The following is an 18,314-nucleotide window of genomic DNA, read 5'->3' as shown; positions in this document are numbered from 1 at the left end:
GGCCCAGGGTTGCCATTCGTACGATAATTATCGTACATGTACGATTATTTTGGGTCCGGTACGATGTACGATACATACCTTGGGTATATACAATGTTTGTGTTTGATTAAACAATTATACTAAAATACCTTGAAATAAACTATATATGTTACTCCTTAATAATCATGTTGAAAGTGTGTACGATAATTTTGGTTTAAAAAACGATAATTATAAGGTTCATGTATGATAATCCAGTGGAAATTATCTGGTAACCCTGACCTGGCCAGTGTTTGGATTGTACGACTTCTTAGATTTGAGTGTTTCATGAAATCCATATTATTATTATTGTAAGTTGACTTTTATTATTAGTGATTAATAGAATATATAAGCTTACTTTCAGTGTTAAGATCGGGTTTTAAGTGTAATTAATACGGGAAACAACTAATTTCATGATGTTAGTGCAGCAACCGTGTAGCATACGGTAGCGTTGTTAGATTTGTACACTTTACTCGCAAGATAAACACTGATATCTGCTTAAATTCTGTAATTAGCTATATTTAGCAATTCGTATGCGCTTAATTTTAAGGCTAAGATCATATTTTATGTATATTTTCGTACAATTACGTTAGTACAGCCACTGTATAGCCTACGGTATCGTTGTTAGATTTCTACATTTTACGGGTAAAATGAACACCAATGTATGCTTGAACTCGTACATTGGGTATGTTTAATTGTATCAGTAGTTTGTGTGGGCTTAATTTTAAGGTTGATGTTGGTTTTTATGAACAATTTCGCTAAAACAAAAAAAGTTTTCACCTTGACCCAACCTAGGACAGCGGATTATGTCCCCAGTGGGCACCTACCCACTGAGGCTAAACATGTTATATAGGGAATATGCAGGAGTGGCCAACACCCCTTTTTTACCCTTTTATATATTGTGTAAAGTGTGTATGGAACCATTCATTGAAATATACATGATAATATTACCGTAGCATTGCTACCATTAGCAATGCCTTTGTAACGTTAACACTGTGTATCATTGGTTACGTTGCTTATTTTAACATTCCCAGTACATACGTGAGTTTTGTGACCTGGGAACTCCTAGGTTAGGTTTGGTGGGTTTGTTAGGTTCTGTACTCTTTTTGTACTTTTTATATATTGTGTAAAACTTATATTGAAAAATTATTTAAAAACGTATGGAAATATCTAGCATTACTATCGCTAGTAATGTCACCGTACCGTTGGTAACGCTGTGTATCATTCGTATCGAGGCTAATTTTACCGTTCTCGGTAAATACCTTAGGTTTGTGACCTGCCAACTACTAGGTTAGGTTAGGTGGGTTTGTTAGGTTCTGTACCCTTTTTGTACTATTTATGTATTGTGTAACCGGTAATATTACCTTAACAATCCGAGTCATCGTTGGTAACACTGTGTATCATTGGTAACGTTGCTAAATGTTATCGTTCGGCATACATTCGTGAGTGAAGTTGTTATCAGGTTATTACCAATTATCATGTCTGACAAAGGGCTCCATTGCCTGAAAGGGACATGGCAGGGGAGACCCCATTCACTAACTCAACATAGCCTGGTGGGGGCATTTTCCCTATTTAATATGTTCAGCCTCAGCGGGTAGGACCCACTGGGGACATGATGCCCGCTGAGGACAGTAGCACTTCGGACCCTTATCGAAGGTAGGGCGGATATGATAGAAATAAGGGAAAGGAGAAAACGAAAAACGGGTAGTTTGTAGCGCTACGGCCAATCGTCCTAGTTTGCTTACTGTATTATCGCTCCGACTGTTATCTTGTATAGAATAAAAACGTTTGGAAATGGTCTACGGATCTTAAATATGTGCTTAAACGCACACTTTTATGTTTTTTGCCGAAAACCCTAAATTACCTGAAAATTTGTGGCTCGAGTTCTTACTCCGGCCACGAATCTTCTCGCTCCCGTAGTAGGTGGGGGGGGGGGGTCCGGGGGGGCAAAGCCCCCTTGGGTAAGGATACGGCTTTTAGCATAGGTTAGGTGGGTTTTTTAAGTTAGCTTCTCCCGCCAAAATCGTTTTTAGAACGACGGCCACAGTTCAGAAAATTCCAGTTTTCTACGAACTCGATTTTAGAACGACGGCCACAGTCCACCCCACTTTATGATATTCCCATTTTCTATGAATGAAAATGGATCTGGCCGTCACCCTACAAAGGCTCCTTTAATTTTTCTTAGGGACATTTTTTGCCTATTCAGCTGTCATATTTTTTGTTGTTCCTTCTATTCTGCCTGAATCTTCCCAGTAAGGTTAATTTTTCAATATTAAACTTACCCGATAATCATGTAGCTGTCAACTCCGTTGCCCGACAGAATTCTATGGAGGGATACGCCAGCTATCACAATACTAGAAGGGGGTGTATTTACCAGCGCCACCTGTGGCCAGGTACTCAAGTACTTCTTGTTGACACCTCCTCAATTATTCCTCTGTCGTGCTTCCGGCAAGACGTTCTGGGATACGCTTATGTTCTTGGAGTATTTTCACGACTTTGGTGAAGTATTTCTCTTTGATTTCGGCTGTCGCTTTACTGGAAACTTCTATATTAGCTTAGTTAGCTTTTGGAATTAATTTGATTATTTATGGTGACGAAGAGAGTATGAACTCTCTTTCACCTTTTAATGGCCGACCCTTCCCTTAGACGGAAGTGTTGGTGTCTAAGAGAGTATAGACTCTCTTTCTTAATTTTGCTTAACAAAAGTTATAGATTTATTTTATATCTCTCCGCCTCTTATAGGCCTCTTCGATTAACTTCCTTTTATTATAAACTTATTAAAATTAATTTTTATATTTGTTTATATTCGACCTTCCTAATAGTAGGCGGTCTTTTCTTGGTACCGAAGTTAATTAACATTGAGCCCGTCATTTCGGTTTTACCTGTTAACATATTATGCTATTTCCGCCACAGAGTTTGAAAGAATTTCTTTGATAGTCTCGTACTGTTTTCAAAGTTGAACTAACGTTTTGTTTTGTCTCTGCAGTTGTTGACGTTCAGAACGTTCAACTTGCACTCTATCGTTACGATAGAGAAAGAATGTTCACGGTTTCACGTTGCAGTAAGAGTAACCGTGTCTAGCGTTTTGTTCATTCTTTCTTAACTTAATGGTTTTGATCCTAATAAAGGAACTTTTCATTTTGGGAAATATTTCAGTTTTTTCCTTTAACAATAATATGTTTTAACGATATATATGATTGGGCTCTTCTCTCAGGTTCTAAGTCAAGAGAGAGAGAGAGAGAGAGAGAGATAGAGACGGAGGGAGAAAGAGGAAAATAAACGTTTCATTCAAGCCTGCCAGGCGTACGAGTAACGTCGTTATCGTTTTTGCTCTTCTCCCTAGTCTCTTTAGGGGAAGAAACTAAACGTTTCTAGAGTGATCTAGTGTTTAGTCTCTTTCCAGCCACTGAATTATTTATCTTTCATTAGATTTTTCTGTTACATTGTAATTCTGTTTTCGCAATTACTAACTTTTGAGAAAGGATAGAATTGCGTGTTTCAGGTACAAACCACTTAAAGTTTCGAGTTCAGTGAAATAAGTGCAAACAGAAAATCAAAGTGATAAGTGATTAGCGCAAAGTTCAGTGTTGTGCGTGAGGGTACTTCTGTGCGCGCCAGTCGTCCTCCCAGTCCGGGACCTCTTGCAAGCTCCCAAGCCCAGGGGAGAAGCAATGTCGAAGGGCAGAAGGGTTCAGCAGGCCTTGATCGGCGCACAGAAGTATCCTCGGTGGTTGTGGGCGTGTCTTACCGAGACCGTCACTCCCACCCGCAGACGATTGAGCCCTTATTTTGCTCGTCTGCAGAAGAAATTTAGGGGAGAAAACGCTGGTCTCAGGTCTCAAGACCTCTTAAACGTAAAGTCCAGACCTATGCCAGACGTACGAAGTAGAGTTCAACAACCCGGATGCAGTCATTGGGTTAGCTCTGACTCTCCTCAGTCATCAGTTGAATGCACTCCGCCTAAGAGGAGTAAGGTTCTGCCACAACAGAGCTCGACTGTTAAGGCTTTACCTCAGCCTACTGTAGTTTCTGCCGACCCCAAGTGGACTCTACTACAGTCCATGCAAGCACTGCTTTCGGACTTGATGCGTGAGTGTCGGGCTGAGAGTGTTGCGCCTCCGCCTCCGCCTACACTCCTTCCGCCTACGCTCGCTCCGCCTCATCGCAGTACCACCTGCCAGGCGTACGATGTTGTGGACTCTACTACAGTCCATGCAAGCACAGCTTTCGGACTTGATGCGTGAGTGTCGGGCTGAGAGTGTTGCGCCTCCGCCTCCGCCTACACTCCCTACGCCCACGCTCGCTCCGCCTGATCGCAGTACCACCTGCCAGGCGTACGATGTTGAGCCACCTGCTGAGTTTGCTGTTCCCAGTGGTGTTCAGCCTCCGCCTTCCTTAAGGCAACCTTTACATGGGATCAGGAGGATTATACCTCTCTTCCTCCGCCTCCACTTGCTGCTCCACCAGTGATGCAACACTCGGTTGAGGTACAACAACCTCTCCCGTCCATGAGTCAGTCTCCTCAGCTCTCGCTGCAGCGAGCTCAACCCTCCACAAGGCAAGCACCACAACACCTTAGCCTTGCGCCTCAGGAGCCTCAGCTTGCGAGACATTTACCTTGTTCTGCGCAGCCTCTTCCTCATCGCGCTCCGCTCACACCACAGGAACTGGAACTTGCTACTCCGCTTCCGCCAACCGCTCAGCAAGCGCAACCCTTGGGTTCAACCACTCATGCTAGGAGTCAGCCCCCTCCACCCATGCGCCTTCCTTCTGCTTGTCTTTTATTCAGCCTTTGCAGACTGAGCCTCAGGTGTTCCCTCAACAGAGTCTTGAAGAGGAAACCACAACTATTGTTGTTCCAGCTCGTTCTGACTCTGCTGTTCAGCATACCTTACCTCCATTTTCAAACCATATGATAATGGAGGTTATTTGTATTACTTATAAAAATATATTTGTATTCCTTGCAATATATTTTTAACAAGATCGCAAATATGGCAAAAATATGAATCATGAGTTATGAATGTAAGGTAAATATTATGTTGATATTAAAACCCCATGCAAGCATGCATAAAGCACTCTAGCACTGGTCATGGAATTTCTGAGAAATGTTAAACGCCATGCACACGCTCTGCTTTCCTTACAGCAGGCTCTGCTTACAGCAGGCTCTGCTTACTACATGCTCTGCATACAGCACATGCTCTGCATACAGCATGCTCTGCATTCAGCATGCTCTGCATACAACATGCTCTACATACAGCATGCTCTGCATACAGCATACTCTGCATACATCATGCTCTGCATACCTTACCGCATGCTTCTCAGTCACACATCTTTGGTTGTTGCCAACTCACTAGACTGTCAAGCAGTTTCATAACGTTGCCTTCTAGTCTGCTGCTTTTGCACCAGTGAACCCTCACTGAGAGAACTTAGCTTTTCTAGGATATGGTCCCTGTAGATGAGAAAGTTCTTTTCTCCCTCCTTCTGATATTCCCTTGAGGACTCTGTCATTTGGAGGGAGCCTTTAGCTGCATAACCTCTTATGGACTTTTATTTAAGCATAACATGCTTCCAGGGAAGGTAATGGTTCCACTTCAGTCGCTAATCCCGTCTGTTACCACACCTGCTCCCATAGACCTTGAGCTGTGTTGCATGACATGCAGTCCAGGCTTAGTCCTTGTTAGAGGATTTTTTGTTTACGGAGTCAATGTGTCACGGGGAAGACGTTCAACAACCAACAGAAGTGACTTGTTGTGACGCAGTGCGGCAACCTCAGCAACCCGATAAGGAGTTGTCTGTACGACCCAGACAGTCTAGACAGATTCGGGTTGTCACTGTACTTCCTCGCTTGCCCATGATTGACAGTTCACAGACTGTGCAGCAGTATCATGATCTTGTGTCCGGCTCCGTCAGACGACTGGCTTTTAAGAGCTCCCACAAGTCGTCGCTGTCTGGAGATTTTCAAATGGACTATGGATCTGACCAAGGAACTGGGCCTCCTGGTCAATTTTGAGGAGTCTCAGCTCGTTCCATCCCAGACCATTGTCTCCTTGGGTATGGATCTTCAGAGTCGAGCTTTTCGGACTTTTCCGTCGGCCCCAAGGATCTTCCAAGCCCTAGAATGCATCCAGAGCATGCTGAGAAGGAACCGATGCTCAGTCAGGTAGTGGATGAGTCTAACAGGGACACTTTCATCGCTGGCCCTGTTCATCGTGTTAGGGAGACTCCACCTCCCCCCCCTTCAGTATCATCTAGCTGCTCACTGGATAAAGGACATGACGCTAGAGACGGTCTCAGTTCCTGTTTCCGAAGAGAGGAGGTCTTCTCTCGCGTGGTGTAAGAACAGCTTTCTTCTCAAGGAAGTCTACCTTTGGCTGTTCAGAAACACGACCGCCGTCTCCTCTCGGACGCATCAGACACGGGCTGGGGTGCGACTTTGGACGGACAAGAATGCTCGGGAACATGGAATCAGGAGCAAAGGACACTTCACATCATTTGCAAGAAGTTGTTGGCGGTTATTCTGGCCTTGATAAACTTCAAGTCCCTCCAGCTTAACAAAGTGGTGGAGGTGGACTCTGACAACACCACAGCCCTGGCTTACATCTTCAAGCAGGGAGGGACTCTTTCGTGGAAGTTGTTCTAGATCGCAAGGGACCTACTCATCTGGTCTTAAGATCGAAAGCTAACTGGTAACGAGGTTCATTCAGGGCGGTATGAATGTCATGGCAGATCACCTCAGACGGAAGGGTCAGGTCATCCCCACAGAGTGGACCCTTCTCAAGAATGTTTGCAACAGACTTTGGGCCCTGTGGGGTCAGCCAACCATAGATCTGTTCACTACCTCGATAACCTAGAGACTCCTGTTGTATTGTTCTCCGATTCCAGACCCAGCAGCAGTTCACGTGGATGCTTTTCTGCTGGATTGGTTCCATCTCGACCTGTATGCATTCCCGCCGTTCAAGATTGTCAACAGGGTACTTCAGAAGTTCTCCTCTCACAAAGGGACACGGCTGACGTTGGTTGGCTCCGCTCTGGTCCGCGAGAGAATGGTTCTTAGAGGTACTGCAATGGCTGGTCGACATTCCCAGGACTCTTCCTCTAGGAGTGATCCTTCTAAGTCTACCTCACGTAAAGAAGGTACACCCAATCCTCCACGCTCTTCGTCTGACTGCCTTCAGACTTTCGAAAGACTCTCAAGAGCTAGGGGCTTTTCGAAGGAGGCAGCCAGAGCGATTGCCAAAGCAAGGAGAACATCCACTCTCAGAATCTATCAGTCTCAAGGGGAAGTCTTCCGTAGCTGGTACAAGACCAATGCAGTTTCCTCAACCAGTACCACTGTAACCCAGATTGCTGACTTCCTGTTATATCTAAGGAAAGTAAGATCCCTTTCAGCTCCTACGATCAAGGGTTACAGAAGTATGTTGGCAGCGGTTTTCCGCCACAGAGGCTTGGATCTTTCCACCAACAAAGATCTACAGGACCTCCCTAGGTCTTTTGAGACCTCAAAGGAACGTCGGTTGTCCACTCCAGGCTGGAATCTAGACGTGGTCCTAAGGTTCCTTATGTCATCAAGATTTGAACCTCTCCAATCAGCCTCTTTTTAGGACCTCACATTAAAAACTTTTCCTCGTGTGCTTGACAACAGCTAAAAGAGTAAGTGAGATCCACGCCTTCAGCAGGATCATTGTTTTCACATCTGAAACGGCTACATGTTCCTTGCAGCTCGGTTTTTGCTAAACGAGCTTCCTTCACGTCCTTGGCCTAAGTCGTTCGAGATCCCAAGCCTGTCCAACTTGGTGGGGAATGATCTGAAGAGAGTACTTTGCCCAGTTAGAGCTCTTAGGTACTATCTAAAAAGGTCTTAACCTTTACAAGGACAATCAGAAGCCTTATAGTGTGCTATCAAGAAACCTTCTTTTCCAAGTTCTAAGAACTCAGTTTCTTACTATTCAGGCTTATGATTAGAGAAACACATTCTCATCTGAAGGAAGAAGACCTTGCTTTGCTGAAGGTAAGGACACATGAAGTGGGAGCTGTGGCTACTTCAGTGGCCTTCAAACAGAACCATTCTCTGCAGAGTGTTATGGATGCAACCTATTGGAGAAGCAAGTCAGTGTTCGCATCATTCTATCTCTAAGATGTCCAGTCTCTTTACGAGTACTGCTACACCCTGGGACCATTCGTAGCAACGAATGCAGTAGTAGGCGAGGGCTCAGCCACTACATTCCCATAATCCCATAACCTTTTAACCTTTCTCTTGAATACTTTTTATGGGTTGTACGGTCGGCTAAGAAGCCTTCCACATCCTTGTTGATTTGGCGGGTGGTCAATTCTTTCTTGAGAAGCGCCGAGGTTAAAGGTTGTGATGAGGTCCTTTAGTATGGGTTGCAGCCCTGTATACTTTAGCACCTTTGAGTTGATTCAGCCTCCCAAGAGGAACGCTGCGCTCAGTAAGGAAGACGATCTTATTAAAGGCAGAGTAACGGTTCAAGTCGACTTCCTTACCAGGTACTTATTATTTCATTGTTATTGTGGATAACTGATTATATGAAATACGGGATACTTAGCTATCCTTTAGTCTTGTACACTGGTTTTTCACCCACCCCCCTGGGTGTGAATCAGCTACATGATTATCGGGTAAGTTTAATATTGAAAAATGTTATTTTTATTAGTAAAATAAATTTTTGAATATACTTACCCGATAATCATGATTTAATCGACCCTCCCTTCCTCCCCATAGAGAACCAGTGGACCGAGGAATAATTGAGGAGGTGTCAACAAGAAGTACTTGAGTACCTGGCCACAGGTGGCGCTGGTAAATACACCCCCTTCTAGTATTGTGATAGCTGGCGTATCCCTCCATAGAATTCTGTCGGGCAACGGAGTTGACAGCTACATGATTATCGGGTAAGTATATTCAAAAATTTATTTTACTAATAAAAATAACATTTTGGTGGTCTGGACCAACACTTTTGACATTTTTCCCTAACAGAAAAATAATTGTTCCGTGATCTAGTCCTGCATTGCACTGACCTTTCTAAATCACTTCAGGCCAAGTGCCTGATAGAGTCGAAATCTCTTATGTCTCTATTAGGAGGTTACTGAAATTGTCTTCCTTGCTTCCATACGGCACCATGAAGGATGACGTACCTGGGGAAGGAAGGAATCGTGCAATCTGGTTCTAGAGACCACTACCTCCTACCTAAGATTGAGACTCCTATTTAAAGGAGAATGGTTTGTACAGTATTCTTGTAGGGTCAAGTAAAATAAAAACCTTATGCTCTTTACTGTGGCGTATTACTTCGGCGAAGCTGAAACCAGCCGATAAGCTTTTTTGTCAGGGTGTAACTACCCACCGCTCCCTCCTGCTCACGCCAGCATTAGCGACTAAACATCACTTTTTATTTCAGCTCAGTAGAGTAAAGACAGGGTTACGGTTAAAGCAACTGGCCTAATGCTTAATATAATGCCCCTTTCTTTTGAGCTGCCTTCCTTACACAATATCCCCGTGCAAGGAAGGTAGCAAGAGGCCTTTGGCCTCTACCCCTACTGCTCGTTTTTTTACCTCCACCAGTGTTGAGCAATTTTCCTCCACCAGCCGCTGTCCAATCGCCCCATTTGCAGGAAGAATTACAAACAGCGGCAACAGGGGCTGGTTGCTTTTCCTATCCGAGGGAGAGACTTCCTTCATCTGTGGGGTTTCTGTCTTTGGGGGATTCCTCCGGTGGAACTTGGATTTGTCCATGCCCTGTCCTTGCGCTTGTCGCTTACAATTCCTACTCACCGCTAAGCCCTGTTGCATTTTCCCTCTGGGATCATTACTGCAGATGGTGACAACTGCCGACCGCTTGCAGCCGCCACCTCTCCCATCAACAAGGCTCGTGGGCCTTAAATTCAGGGTTATTGCCACATCGTGCCTTTGGCCAAAACAAAGCTCTTAGAGCTTTGTGAGGCCAAGCTTTTCGGGACATGCACCTCATAGTTTCTAAGTCCAACGAGGAAGAAATAGCTGGTCTTCAAGTCCAGCATAGCCTTTTTTGTTCCCTTCCGAGGGGATGACATAAGGCTACTCACCACCCCCTTTATGAAGGGTAGGAGAACTAAGAGAAGAGGCAAGGTTTTGCGAGACCCTCGACTCGTATGAGACTCTCGCCTCGCCCTAATACCCGTGGCAGGTTTGCGAGACCCTAACCTCGCCCTAGTACAAATTATTATTATTATTATTATTAAATGCTAAGCTACAACCCTAGTTGGAAGAGCAGGATGCTATAAGCCCAGGGGCCCCAACAGGGAAAATAGCCCAGTAAGGAAAAGAAATGAGGAAAATGAAATATTTCAAGAAAAGTAACATCAAAATAAATATTTCCTATATAAACTATAAAAACTTAACAAAACAAGAGGAAGAGAAACTAGATAGAACAGTGTGCTCGAGTGTACCCTCAAGCAAGAGAACTCTAACCCAAAAGACAGTGGAAGACCATGGTACAGAGGCTATGGCACTACCCAAGACTAGAGAACAATGGTTTGATTTTGGACTGTCCTTCTCCTAGAAGAGCTGCTTACCATAGCTAAAGAGTCTCTTCTACCCTTACCAAGAGGAAAGTAGCCACTGAACAATTAAAGTGCAGTAGTTAACCCCTTGGGTGAAGAAGAATTATTTGGCAATTTTAGTGTTGTCAGGTGTATGAGGACAGAAGAGAATCTGTAAAGAATAGGCCAGACTATTCGGTTTCTGTGTAGGCAAAGGGAAAGAACCGTAACTAGGGAGAAGGGTCCTATGTAGTACTGTCTGGCCAGTCAAGGACCCCATAACTCTAGCGGTAGTATCTCAACGGGCGGCTGGGTTTGTGAAACCCTCCTTGCCAGCGTTGGAGTATTGTACGCTACTGGGTCTAGCCGTAAAGGAGATTCAATGCTGGCTGTTTCTGATTCTCTTTCACTGATTCTCACTGGCGCTTGCAGCACTTTGCGGACGTTCATCAGCGTTTGCTAGTATCAGATGGCGTTCACGAGCGCTTGCAAGTGTTTGTGGACGATCGCCAGCGTTTGCGAACGCTCGCCAGCACTCGCTGGCGAGCCTATACGAACCTGCCTAGTGTTTGTGTTCTTGGTATTCTGGGACAACAAACCCTTCGTGCAAAACTTCGCTTCTGCATGGGTAACTCTCGTCCCTGAGAAGTTTTACACAACTACTGGGGTTCGTTAAAACTCTATAAAAGGCTGAAACAAACTCCTGTGGCGCATGCATTCTCGCCAAGAAAAAACAACAGGGTTATTGCCACAAATACGGTTTACTACCGATGGCTTGAATCAGCCTCATGCATCAGTGTACCCCTGGACTTAACGAGTTCTCGTTAGACACCGAGTTTTCTTGGGCTTCGTTGCCCAACAAAATGGAGAGCTCTTTGAAGCACTAGCACAACGAACTTGTGATATATACCCTTACAAGGTTATTATTTCAAGCCTTTAGTCTCATGGAAAAAGTATTAGCTTCTGCTTACGTTTACGAACGATAGCAAGCTACGCCCACAAGTCGGCTAGACAAACTTTGTCAGCTTCTCATTACCTTTATGAACGTTAACAAGCCCCGTCCACAAGGAGGGCAGGCAAACCAACGGATGTATGATCACTACACTAGCTGTATGTTTTGTTTTTGTGGGTGCATGCGCTCTCATTTTATAAATACTACAGCGAGTCGACGATCAAATTCCTTGGGCAATAATGCTGCGATTCGTCGCAAATACATTAATCCTGCAAGCGGGCTCAGACTCGTTATCAAGCGTTTACCCGGAGAAAAAGAGGTTGTGTATGCGCGACCGCAGACAGACATGCGCATATGCAGGCAAGCGATCTTTTTTCTGACGAGGACTACTGTATAGACCATCTTACAATTAGAACTCTGTTCTAATAAATCATTAGTGTTGATGGCTATACGAAGAACCAGGCTATACATTATTCTTCTTCCCTCCCGTAACCAGGCATACTGGATATGCAGTTTCCCTTCATCCCAGGCACTTCCTTCATAACTTATTATCAGCGGTCTTAGTTTTAAAAAATACTGAGACTAGAAACTTCACATAAGGGATCTGTTTCCTGAAAGGTAACCTTCGAAACTTATACCAGTTTTTCCGATCGGAGACAAAGAAATACTAACTTTTTTGTCGTTCATTTGAAAGAGGAGGTCTCGGTTACGAATGTTTATCAACGTTCTCCAATTGAGTTCTGGACGCAACTAATAATTTGGGCTACGCCCGTATGTTCGTCCTCCTCCCTGGTCTGTGTTACGGGTCCGTAGATGGACTTATGCATACATTACCTGTCTAACAATAGTTTGGAGATACTGTACGTTTAATTTTACCTTTCGGAAATAGTTGTGTGCGATCGGTCGTTACTGACTGGTCTTTTGCCCAAAAGCGATCGCTAAGGAGATATGCTGTAATAACATCTTGCTCTAAGGAGTACTGGCTACCCGGATTTACCGATTATAACATACTTACTTGGCCAACTTCCATGGGATTGGTGGCAGCTGGAGCAAGATTCTCCCCTCCTTCATAGCCTTGACATCAACTTGAGATGTTACATGCTACACAATCTTTAGAGGAACCAGGGAGAATGACTTTTCGCTTGAGGTTCAAGTTCGCTTGTTCCACTCAATGGAACTTGCTAATCCTTAGGAGGGGACAATAGGCACAATCCCGGGATATTGTTCTTACCTGTAAGAACCGAGAAAGACTTGTTTTTCCAGCTCTCAACCTCACGAGCATACACTTCCAGTAGGACGCACTAAAAGAGGTGCGCAAACCAGCGCACCTTATCAACCTTCGACTTACCAATGCTCGCCCTTGTGAAGAGGAATGGTCGGTAGCCTACCCTTCACAGACTAACCGTCCTCAGACTGTTCAATCTTTGGTCAAGACCACACTAGGCAAGGTCCTGTCAGGGGATCAAGTACCGGCAGATCTTTCTCTCGAAAGGCAAATTGCTAACACTAAGGGCAAAATGGATGGGACATCTAACATCCCTCGAGAAATTAGTGCCCAACGGCTGTCTCCACATACGGTCTCTGTAGTGACAGCTGATCACCTTCTGGTTTTTGCACAGATACTCACCTAGTGGGTTGCCAGTGGAACCCGAACAGAAGAGAGACCTGAGTTGGTGGATGTCAGACACCGAACTCCTCAGAGGAGCAGCTCCTCTCTCTCCTTCCTCGGATTTGTTTCTCTTCACAGACACATTAAAAGAAGGGGGTGACTCATCTGTTACACCTAACATCATCCAGACTTTGTCCAAATCCGAAAGGCGGTGCCACAAAACCTCCTTGGAAATGAGGGCAGCCTACCTGACCCTCGGGTACTTCCATCAGCTCCTTTCAGGGCATTTCGTAGTGCTGATGAGCGTCAACACTACAGTAGCATTCCACTCAAATAAACAAGGAGAGACCTTTACACAGCATTTATGTCTGCTAGCTGTGAAAATCCTTATGTGGATGGAAGAAAATTTGGTAGCTTTAAGAGCCCACTTTATCTCGCGTAAGAAGAACGTGCTTGCAGACAATCTGAACAGGAGGACTCAGATAGATGGCTCTGAATGGACAATCAACCTGTCCGTGACATCAGGAACTTCCATTGTACCACTCACCAGTACCGGAAACGTAAGCATTTGAGCAGGATGCTTTTCAACACCCTTGGGACAAGATGAACGTCTATGCATTTCCTCCCTTCTGCCTACTAAGGCGGATATTGAATAAGGTAAGGGCATCGCAAAATCTAGCAAAGACCCTGGGATCTGTTGTGACAACATAGAAAATGGTTTCCGGACCCTCTATATCTACTAATAGAGGTACCAAGAAAGCTCCCTCCACTCCCTCAGACAACCGCACGTGAAGATTTTCCACCAAGCGATACTATCCCTAAGTCTTCACACCTGGAGGCTATCCAGCAACTACTCGCAAGAGAGGGTTTTCGAAGCCAGTTGTTAGACGCATGGTAAAATACCTCAGTGAGTTGTAGTCTGCGGTGTATCAGGCAAAGTGGTCTGTCTTGTGTGGTGCAGGTATTCCAGCAGTAGCGGAGTTTTTACTGTACCGCAGGGAGAAAAAACTCCACTCAGCGTCGGTGGTGAAAGGCTTTTGTTCAGCCTGGAACATTGTCTTCGAACTGAATTAAGTTGACATTTCTACCTCGACGGAATTGTCACTCCTCATACGGAACTTTGAGCGTTCTGGACCTCAGTCGAAAGCTAGGCCTGCTCCTTGGAACATCGTCAGGGTCTTACGTTCAGAGAAAGGAGCCCCTTATGAGCCTCTACGTCAATTATTGCATAAGGACTTGACTTCAAAGACGGTTTTCTTTTCGCCCTGACCTCTGCAGGTAGAGTCAGCGAGCTACGTGGTCTTTTATACGTCATTGCTCATTCAAGGGGATGGGTGGCAGGTCACACTAGATTTGGGCCCTTTCGGATTGGGAGTCTCAGTCGGTAACAGACGATACTGATCAGCTGTTACTATGCCCCATAAGGACGATAAGGTTATATCTCATAAGGATGAGTAGAGCTCGACCCCAGATCAACAAGCTGTTTGTCAGCTTGGGGAAGACCAAGAGGAGAATCATGAGGAACTCAATCTTCTCTTGGATCAGGAGAGTAATAGAAAATGGCACGGCTCTCAGATACCTCAACGTCAATTAGATGTCTCCCTGCCCATGATGTCAGGGGAGTAAGTATTTCCCTGGCATTCCGAAAGAATTTTTCCGTTCAGCAGGTACTACAAGCAGGTAGGTGGAAACATTAAACAACATTCACCTCCTGCTACCTGCAAAACATAACCGAGAGGAGCCTAGACACATTCTCAATAGGTCCTGTGGTGGCTGAATGTAACGTGATCTAAACACCTCAGCTCCCTTGCGGGACAAGTATCAGTGGTTCGAGGGCGGAACTCTGCACACCTGACCTCGTTCTTCTGTGGAGGGAATTTCACGCTCTTTGGACAACCGCATATGCATGTACTGTATATAAATGCCTCCGTCCTCCTGTCAGGGTGAGGGCTAAAGAAATACATATTAGTAGAGGGCACGGTTCGAATAGCTACGATGTACGTTCCAAGATGTTAATTCCGTACTCTCCATCAATGATTGCCCAGGCCGTTCTCCTACAAGGATAACGTGGTGCAGGATCCCTCATCTATACAGAGGCCATCTCGTGATAGTTGCCAGCCAGTTGGTTTCTGTAGTTTTGTATTTTGCTCAGGAACAAATGACAAATTTGGAAGTCATTTGTATAATTTCCGAGCAATACAAACCTAAAGCTCTTTACACATACTGACCCATCAGCACCAACTCCCTGAAAGTCCTGCTGCAATTGCAAAAGTTACGGTTAGTTGCTAGTGCTGGTGTGAGCAGGAGGGTTAATCTACGCTGCTCCCTGTCCCCGCTAACTAGTGGTGGGTAGTAGTTACACGCTGACAAAAAGCTTTTCGGCTGGTTTCAGCTTCACCGAAATAATACTCCTTAGTAAAGAGCTCCAGGTTTTCATTGCTGGGAAAAATACAAATTACTTCCAAACTTGTCAGATTTAGTTAAATGATTTTTATTATCATTATCATTATTATTATTACTTGCTAAGCTACAACCCTAGTTGGAAAAACAGGATGCTATAAGCCCAGGGGCTCCAACAGGGAAAATAGCTCAGTGAGGAAAGGGAACAAGGAAAAATAAAATATTTTAAGAAGAGCAACAATATTAAAATAAATATCACTTTATGAACTATAAAAACTTTAACAAAACAAGAGGAAGAGAAATAAGATATAAGATAGAAGAGTGTGCCCGAGTGTACCCTCAAGTAAGAGAACTCTAACCCAAGAGAGTGGAAGACCATGGTACAGAGGCTATGGCACTACCCAAAATTAGAGAACAATGGTTTGATTTTGGAGTGTCTTTCTTCTAGAAGAGCTGCTTACCATAGCTAAAGAGTCTCTTCTACCCTTACAAAGAGGAAAGTGGCCATTGAACAATTACAGTGCAGTAGTTAACCCCCTGGGAGAAGAAGAATTGTTTGGTAATCTCAGTGTTGTCAGGTGTAAGATGACAGAGAAGTCTGTAAAGAATAGGCCAGGCTATTCGGTGTCTGTGTAGGTAAGGGGAAAGAACCGTAACCAGAGAGAAAGATCCAATGTAATACTGTCTGGCCAGTCAAAGACCCCATAACTTTCTAGCGGTAGTATTTCAATGGACGGCTGGTGCCCTATTGAATTGACGTTGGCCTGCAAATGAGTTAATCAGGCAATGATTGTATTCTGAAAGTAATAACTTGATGTATTTTGGAAAATTTTGCTCTAGGTCTTTTGATGTTTATTGAAAAGTAAAAGGATTTTTATTACCCTATTGAGAAGTATTATTCTGATACAGTATTCCATTTTGAGAAGTCAAACAATTGAATTTTTCTCCTGATACTTTTGTTTCATTTCAGGCAGATCAACTTTGCACATAAATTAATCGAGATCGAGATGAAGCACATCATGTCGTCCATTGGCAATGACTTAAGTCAGTTCGTCATGCACTTGGAGCATGTAAAGGTAAGTCATTGGACTTACTAGAATTATTTTACTTTGATAAAAATGTTTTAATCAATGATATATTGCACAGTGTGATACCATAAAACCTTTGTTTTATCGTACACTGATTATGCATGGTAAGGTGTGTGACACCGTAGAGCGGTCTAGTGATCTTTGGAAGTGCGGTACAGAAGGTTCTCGACTTGCAAACATTCGGAGATATTAACCCTTTTACCCCCAAAGGACGTACTGGTACGTTTCACAAAACTCATCCCTTTACCCCCATGGACGTACCAGTGGTTCGAGGGCAGAGGATTACCCGCGAAGTAAGTCTAGGATGAATGTGTCAGTGACCGGCCACTTCCTACTTCATCTTCCCCTCTCTTGGGGAGCAGCATTTGGGGAACTCTGCACAGCTGACCTCCTTCTTCTGTTGGTGAGTTTCACGCTCTTTGGACAATCATATATACATGTATATATGTGATATGCCTCCGTCCTTCTGTGAGGGGGAGGTGGAAAGAAATACTGTATATATTAGTAGAGGGCACGGCTCAAATAGCTACAGTGTATGTTCCAAGAGATCGATTCCTTATTCGCCACCCATGATTGCCCAGGCCGATTTCCTACGAGGATAACGTGGTGCAGGATCCCTCAACTATACAGAGGCCATCTCGGGACAGTTGCCAGCCATTTGGTTTTGGACTTCCACCTAAAGGTGAGTCTCCAGAGTAAAGAGCAGATGTTTTGTATTTTGCATAGGAAAAAATGACAAATTTTGAAGTAATTTGTATTGTTTCCGAGCAATACAAACTTAGAGCTCTTTACACATACTGACCTTCCAGCAACAACACCCTGAAAGCCCTGCTGCAATTACAAAAGTGACGGTTAGTCCCTAGTGCTGGTGTGAGCGGGAGGGTTAACCTACCCCGCTCCCTGTCCCCGCTAACTAGTGGTGGGTAGTTACACGCTGACAAAAAGCTTTTCGGCTGGTTTCAGCTTCACCGAAATAATACTCCTTAGTAAAGAGCTCCAGGTTTTCATTGCTGGGAAAAATACAAATTACTTCCAAACTTGTCAGATTTAGTTAAATGATTTTTATTATCATTATCATTATTATTATTACTTGCTAAGCTACAACCCTAGTTGGAAAAACAGGATGCTATAAGCCCAGGGGCTCCAACAGGGAAAATAGCTCAGTGAGGAAAGGGAACAAGGAAAAATAAAATATTTTAAGAAGAGCAACAATATTAAAATAAATATCACTTTATGAACTATAAAAACTTTAACAAAACAAGAGGAAGAGAAATAAGATATAAGATAGAAGAGTGTGCCCGAGTGTACCCTCAAGTAAGAGAACTCTAACCCAAGAGAGTGGAAGACCATGGTACAGAGGCTATGGCACTACCCAAAATTAGAGAACAATGGTTTGATTTTGGAGTGTCTTTCTCCTAGAAGAGCTGCTTACCATAGCTAAAGAGTCTCTTCTACCCTTACAAAGAGGAAAGTGGCCATTGAACAATTACAGTGCAGTAGTTAACCCCCTGGGAGAAGAAGAATTGTTTGGTAATCTCAGTGTTGTCAGGTGTAAGATGACAGAGAAGTCTGTAAAGAATAGGCCAGGCTATTCGGTGTCTGTGTAGGTAAGGGGAAAGAACCGTAACCAGAGAGAAAGATCCAATGTAATACTGTCTGGCCAGTCAAAGGCCCCCATAACTTTCTAGCGGTAGTATTTCAATGGACGGCTGGTGCCCTATTG

At 44.2% G+C, this 18,314-nt stretch overlaps 1 long non-coding RNA gene across 1 annotated transcript in view; it reads left to right on the top strand.

Moving 5' to 3' along the window:
• The first annotated feature begins 260 nt into the window (after positions 1–260).
• LOC137635503 (uncharacterized) overlaps positions 261–18,314 on the top strand; it is a 37,240-nt gene continuing 19,186 nt past the window's right edge. The window contains exons 1-2 of the long non-coding RNA XR_011042692.1: positions 261–326; positions 16,474–16,579. This is a non-coding gene — a long non-coding RNA (uncharacterized lncRNA). The remainder of the gene's footprint in view (positions 327–16,473; positions 16,580–18,314) is intronic.

Source organism: Palaemon carinicauda, unplaced genomic scaffold (genome assembly GCF_036898095.1).
Source record: "Palaemon carinicauda isolate YSFRI2023 unplaced genomic scaffold, ASM3689809v2 scaffold131, whole genome shotgun sequence".
In the NCBI taxonomy this organism is placed as follows: domain Eukaryota; kingdom Metazoa; phylum Arthropoda; class Malacostraca; order Decapoda; family Palaemonidae; genus Palaemon; species Palaemon carinicauda.
The sequence above is the reverse complement of the archived record's forward strand: the minus strand, read 5'-3'. Positions and strand labels throughout refer to the sequence as shown.